Source organism: Galeopterus variegatus, unplaced genomic scaffold (assembly GCF_000696425.1).
Source record: "Galeopterus variegatus unplaced genomic scaffold, G_variegatus-3.0.2 Scaffold9506, whole genome shotgun sequence".
Classification (NCBI taxonomy): domain Eukaryota; kingdom Metazoa; phylum Chordata; class Mammalia; order Dermoptera; family Cynocephalidae; genus Galeopterus; species Galeopterus variegatus.
Genome location: NW_007735617.1, coordinates 22,693 through 29,742, shown reverse-complemented (window position 1 = coordinate 29,742; position 7,050 = coordinate 22,693). Strand labels below are relative to the sequence as shown.

General features: G+C 42.7%; 1 pseudogene; it reads left to right on the top strand.

Annotated features, from left to right (window-relative positions):
- Positions 1–7,050, top strand: part of LOC103609343 — a 13,562-nt pseudogene that overhangs the window by 3,866 nt on the left and 2,646 nt on the right.

Below are 7,050 nucleotides of genomic sequence, written 5' to 3'. Positions count from 1 at the left end.
TAGCGGGCGACTCCCAGTTACGTAGAGGCACACACCTCACAGGCCCAGTGTGCGCTGGCTCCAGGTGAGAACATCCCCACCTTCTCCCTGGATTCTACCCTGCAGTTGGCTATTCTACACGTACTCCTGGGATCTAACGAATATTTAACCAGCGGGTGATTCCCAGTTACGTAGAGGCACACACCTCACAGGCCCAGTGTGCGCTGGCTCCAGGTGAGAACACCCCACCTTCTCCCTGGATTCTACCTCTGCAGTTGGCTGTTCTACACGTACTCCTGGGATCTAACGAATATTTAACTAGCGGGCGACTCCCAGTTACGTAGCTGGTTATGTGACCTAGGCTTGTGCTTGCTCTGTTCACTTCACTGGAGCGCGTAGCTGGTTATGTGACCTAGGCTTGTGCTTGCTCTGTTCACTTCACTGGAGCGTGCTTAGAGGTCAAATTCCAACATATTCACCAAAAAATATTCAGAATATGTTCATTGCTACGTAGCAGCTCTAGTGGAAGGTCATTCGAGGATAAACTCCCTTTTTCTGAGCATGCTGTGCCACTGAAATTACATAAATCTTCCTCCTGCAGTCTCAGTCTCCCCACGTTGAAAATAGGTGCCGCACACGACAATGACTCGGGGCCTGAAGGAGCGGCTTGAGTCCTAAGGGAGTGGCCCGACCCCCAATCCCCGGGAAACTGAGCGCCTCCTGTCTCACAAGGACCACGGTACACACTGGAGTGCCCCCAGCTGTCTGAAGAGCGAGGATGCTCTACACAGTGCAGGGAGAGGTCCGCAGGACATGTTGTGACATTAAACAAAGAAGCAAGGCACACAGCAACGTGCGCTATATGCTCCTTTTTGTGGGAGAGACGTGCAGAACAGAGTTCATGTTCCATCTGCTTCTATCTTGTATTGGCATAAACCACAAGGGACAGACAAAGAGCTCCTAAAAGAGCCTGCTGGGAACACCCCCCATGACACCCCACCCCCACTTGCAACCCCACCTGACTCTAGGGCCCCACCACGTCCCCAGCACCCCCAGGCATCCTGCTCTCCTGGCTCCAGTCCTAGTGATACAGGAGGTGCTCAGTCTCCCTGGGCTGGGGTCACAGGACATGCCGCTGGGTTACCAGCCATTCCCCCAGACTTTAGGCCCTCCTGTCGGCTCTCCCCTAAAGGAACATTACAGTTGCCAGTTAGGCCTATTTTCAGCACCAACATGGGGAAAATGAGACCACAGTGGGCTGGTTTATGCATATCCAGTAACTAGACATGCTCAATAGAGAGCACAGAACATTCTTGAATGTGCCTGGTGCATGTGACAGGGTCTGACCAATGAGCACGCTCCAGGAAAAGACGAACTGAATGTGTGTGAGACTAAATGTTACATAACTGGAGCCATCCCCTTAAGTGAATACTCATTAGACAGAAAAACTATAAACCCCAAATCCAGCCAAAGACGGGGTTTTTGCTCACTTTCCTGGTGGCAGACGAAGTTCCCTGGCTGAGGGGTGTGTGCTTTCTTTTGTATCAAAGCCACTTTCAGCAGCAGCTGCCCACTCTCTAGAGCCAGCCTGCACTTGTACTGAACTTTACGTGTGCATTTCCTGCTTTTGTGTTAGACTTGATGTCTGCACTGAACTTACTTTTGTGTTAGACTTGATGTCTGCACTGAACTTACTTTTGTGTTAGACTTGGTGTGGGCCCTGCTCAGCCTCTGCAGCTAGGCCGCACTCTCCCTGGGGAACCTGTGTTTCTTCTCTGTTATATGAAACCTGTTCTCACTTTCTGCTGTGACTCTGCCCTTGAATTCTTTCCTGTCATGGAGTCAAGAACATGGGAAGAGGGTGGGGTGGGTAGAGGCCGACTATTAGGCCCCCCAGAACCAGCAGCCCTCCCCGGGAAGGAAAGGACAACAGCTTTGTCCTAAGGCCGGGGAGGGTGACACCAGCCCCCGTTTCCGCCCCCAGACCCCGCCCCCACGGGGCCCCGCCCTGCCAGGCCCCCTGCACTACCCTGGCATCTGGTCCGGGATCAGAAGAGCTGCCTCCAGGAAAGCGGACCCTGCTGCCCACAGGTAGGAAATGCCTTGTGGGCATTTGGTCTTGAGGTTCCCAAATGGAGTGGGTTATTCCCTCTCACCCTCCAGAAAAGTGAGCAGAGTGGCAGGGCCACCGCGCTGCATCCCCTGGTGAGACAGGTCTTCCTCACCTGGGTGGCCTTCACTTCAGGTGTCAGACCCGGCAGGTCAAACTGACCAGGAGGTCATTGGAGATGAACAAAGGTTTGAATTGCTGGAAAGAATACTCAGCACACAGGCACCTTAAGTTGTAGGTAGTTGATTGCTGAAGCATCTGGAAGGTCTTCAGACTCCTGTAGCACAAGTCAGTGACATGGGCACGCGACAGGGAGCGGCACAGGAGTGCTGCCACCACAGGAAATCACAGGAGCACTGGTAAGGAAGTTACAACTGCAGGAATAGCTCCAGAGACAAGAGCAAGCTGGAGGGCGGGGTTATCTCGAGAGACACTGGAGTTAATTATCAGAATTAAGCCTTATTCCAATTCCACCTGATCTTCTCCACTCACCCAATGGAGCATCTGCTTGGTCCCTGTCCCTGAAAACCTGTTCTCCTGAACTGGCTCTGCCAGGCTCCTTCATGCCAGCTGCCTCCCTGGACACTTGCTTATTGGACACCACAAACTCCCCGGAAGTGCTGGTACACAGAGGGCAGCTGGCTTCTCCTGTGACTTTCCATGGCAAAGAGACACATGATATGGTGATACTTCCTCCAACCCGAAAGCTGAATAGAAAACAGGTCATTCCAGATCCTTACACCCAAGAAGAGGGTGAATAACAGCGCAACCACAGAGTGTTAATTTTCTTTCATCAACCGGCACAAATACTTAAAGGAAGAAACTGACAGCCACCAGAGGGACGCTGCGAGGAATCAGGAGAGGGTCTACAGCCCGCTGCAGGCAAGCGTGTGGGTCCAACGGACCCTGCCTTGCTCAAGGATTTGTAAACGACAGTGAACACGGGACTATAAAAAATTTTACAATGTAGAAGCGGTAAATGTTCGTAGCTCTCAAAAAGCAGGAAGGTATATTTTTCAATATTGTTTATTACCAAGAAATGGAGAAAGCACTGCTTTGTGGTCCCAGTAAAACTCAACCAAATATGAACTGCATTAAGCAAAAGATAAAAAGATAATGCAAAAAATGGGTTCTGGTAAGCCTAAAAACTAGCTGAAATAATAAAGGAAGAAAAGAAGTTACAGGAATGGTAAGTGCAATACCAAGAATGACATGTGCATTGTGTCATTAAGTAAAATCAATACAGCCAAACAAAAAGTAAATAGAAAGCTTGAACCGTGGTAACTTGAGAAACTTTCCCAGGAGTTAAATAGGGATGAAGCGTTTTAAAACATGAGAACAAAACAAATAAACAATTAAATAGGGATGAAGCGTTTTAAAACATGAGAAAAAGTAGTAGATATGAAGGAAGAAAATGGCAGATCTAATATATGGTGAATTATTGTTCTGAAGAAAACACATGCAGTATAAATAATAATCAAGTTATAACAGAAAACTTTCCTGAGCTATGAAAGCACCTGAATGAAAGTTTAAAGCACTTATGTTTACATGTTTACACACACTATGTATAAAATTTTCTCTTCAAGTTTAAAAGAAGTGTCCTATAAGCACCCGGGGAACATTATTTTTTTAAAAAGCCCCGACTAACAACTTTAAAAGCCAAAAGACAATAGAGAAAACCTGTAGCGAACATTACTGGAAAAGTCTGTGAACCAAGAGCTCTTATTTCCCAAATTTTATTCAGATGGGAAAACAACAGAAAGACACTGTCAGAAACACAGACAATTAACAAGACCTGAGTGAAAAAATTACTTGGACATATGCACCGGCCACTCAAGAGTTAATTCAGGGCCGGCCCGGTGGTGGCGCACTGCTACAGTGCGCCACTTGGGAGCATGGCGGCCCTCCCGCCGAGGGTTCAGATCCCACATACAGACCGGCCGCTCACTGGCTGAGTGAGGTGCGGGCGCAACACCGAGGGTTGCGATCCCGTTGCCAGTCCCGGTCCAGTACGGGCGCGACACTGAGGGTTGCGATCCGTTGCCGGTCACGAAAAAAGACAAAAAGGAAAAAAAAAAAGAGTTAATTCAAAATAATGAACTCATTTCAAGGAATGTTTTAAGATCTAGAGCATTCGACAGGTTGAACCTTAAAACTGCTAGGCATAGAATAAAGTGCAGGTAATACTTGGCAGCACATTTTTAAACAAAATATGAATCTTGACAAGAAAATTCTAGCACTAGATGGCACATACTAGAGGCAGAAACTATAAAGAAAAGATGAGAAGAATTGAGTGTATGAAGTTATAAAACTTCTACAGGTGAATATATATGATAAATATGTATATATCTTTAAATATACCATTGAAAAGACAATTTCAAACTGGGAAAATATTTACAAAATATGACGAAGTGTAAATATTGTTAATTTACCAAAAAATATTCCAAATTAATTACAGAACAATCAATACCAAATAAGTATAAAATATAAAAGGGCAATTTTCAGGAAGGAAAGAAGAATGCAAATCAATGCCCAGTCTTAAAAGTAATCAAAGAGATGCAAATTAATGCAACATTCAGACGTTTTAAAAAATATTTATTGCACACCAGTACAATAATAGTACGATGGTAAATAACCAGGGTCTGTTATTATTGGGTGGAGTCTGTGTCTAACTGGTTATAAGACCTTTGGAATTTTATGTTGTCTATGATAATGCTGTTTATTAAATAACATTAAATCTCAGAGGCCTTTAACATCAGTTGCTTACTTTATGTCCATGGGTCTGTATGATTGCCAAGGTTCAGTCGATCACAATTAGGTTCACCAGGGCTTGCCTGGAATAGGCTGCACACCAAACTTTGGGTTGAACTGTGCATTCATAATTCACAGGTCTGTGTTATATGCTCCAGGAGTCAAAGTGAAAAGCAAGGGCTACTCAGGGAAGGTCCTCATGGCAAAGGGCAGAAGTTCCAACAGATGAACGGGGGCACAAACGCCTCTTATGTCCTTAGATCAGAACTGACAAGTTGTTACTTTTACTCACATTCCATTGGCCAAAGCAAGTCACATGGCCAAACCCTATATCAACAGGGTAGAGAAATATACTCCACGCACAGGAGATCATGGTATAGATGGGGAAATTAATGTGTGAGCAGATAAGAAAGCTTTCACATTTCTCACAGAGAGCATGTGTGTACAAAAATCCAGGTTTGACAGAGTATAAATTGATAACAATCATTGCAGTGGGTAGTTTAAAAACGTGTACCAATCCAGCTTTTAGAAACTTATTCTGGAGAAATCAAGAGTAGATACCCATGAAGATTAATGTATTCGTTATGGCTTAAAATAACAAGAAACGAACATAACTTAATAATCTAAATATCAAGGGGTTGGTTAAGTATAACTTCTACAGAATGGACTACTATGACGTGCAATGGAAATAACCATTAAAAATGATGCTTTAATGGAAGTTAGATAACATGGAAAGGGCTTAACAACATCTTCTATATAATTAAAATCAAGTTTTAAACAGCATATACAATTATAGTTTTTAAATATAAATACATTTCTTCAGAAAAATAGTTGAAAAGAGAGTCACCAAAATACTAACAATAGCTTTTTCCGAGTTGGGGGTGGGGATAGATTATGTGACTTTATCTGTGCTCCAGGAGTCCAAGTGAATAGCCAGGGCTACTCAGGGAAGGTCCTCATGGCAAAGGGCAGAAGTTCCAACAGATGAACGGGGGCACAAGCGCCTCTTATGTCCTTAGATCAGAACTGACAAGTTGTTACTTTTACTCACATTCCATTGGCCAAAGCAAGTCACATGGCCAAACCCTATATCAACAGGGTAGAGAAATATACTCCACGCACAGGAGATCATGGTATAGATGGGGAAATTAATGTGTGAGCAGATAAGAAAGCTTTCACATTTCTCACAGAGAGCATGTGTGTACAAAAATCCAGGTTTGACAGAGTATAAATTGATAACAATCATTGCAGTGGGTAGTTTAAAAACGTGTACCAATCCAGCTTTTAGAAACTTATTCTGGAGAAATCAAGAGTAGATACCCATGAAGATTAATGTATTCGTTATGGCTTAAAATAACAAGAAACGAACATAACTTAATAATCTAAATATCAAGGGGTTGGTTAAGTATAACTTCTACAGAATGGACTACTATGACGTGCAATGGAAATAACCATTAAAAATGATGCTTTAATGGAAGTTAGATAACATGGAAAGGGCTTAACAACATCTTCTATATAATTAAAATCAAGTTTTAAACAGCATATACAATTATAGTTTTTAAATATAAATACATTTCTTCAGAAAAATAGTTGAAAAGAGAGTCACCAAAATACTAACAATAGCTTTTTCCGAGTTGGGGGTGGGGATAGATTATGTGACTTTATCTTTTTACCTTTGCTTCTTTTTTATTCTTAAAAGTCTATATAATAAATATGTATATTTTATTTTTTAATATAAAAATGGAATTGAAGAACACTATAAACCAACCATACCTGATATAATATACAGAACACTCCACCCAGCAGCAGCAGAATATACATGCTTCCTAAGTGCACATGAAATGTTCACCAGAATAGATCATATATTAAGACACAAAACAAGTCTCAATACATTTTAAAAGACTGAAGTCATACAAAGAATATTCTCTAACCACAAAGAATAAAGCTAGGAATCAATAAAATAAGGAAATTTGGGGAATTCAGAAGTATGTGGACATAAAACAACAGGCTCCTGAACAACCATTGGGTCAAAGAATAAATCAGAAGAAAAATATAAAAACACGGAGAAATGGAAATAAAAACACATCATATCAAAACTGAAGGTATACAGTGGAAGCAGTGCTAAGAGGGAAGTTTACAGTTATAAATGCCTGCGTTAAAAAAGAACAAAATATATATATATTTTTTTGTCTTTTTTCGTGACCGGCAAC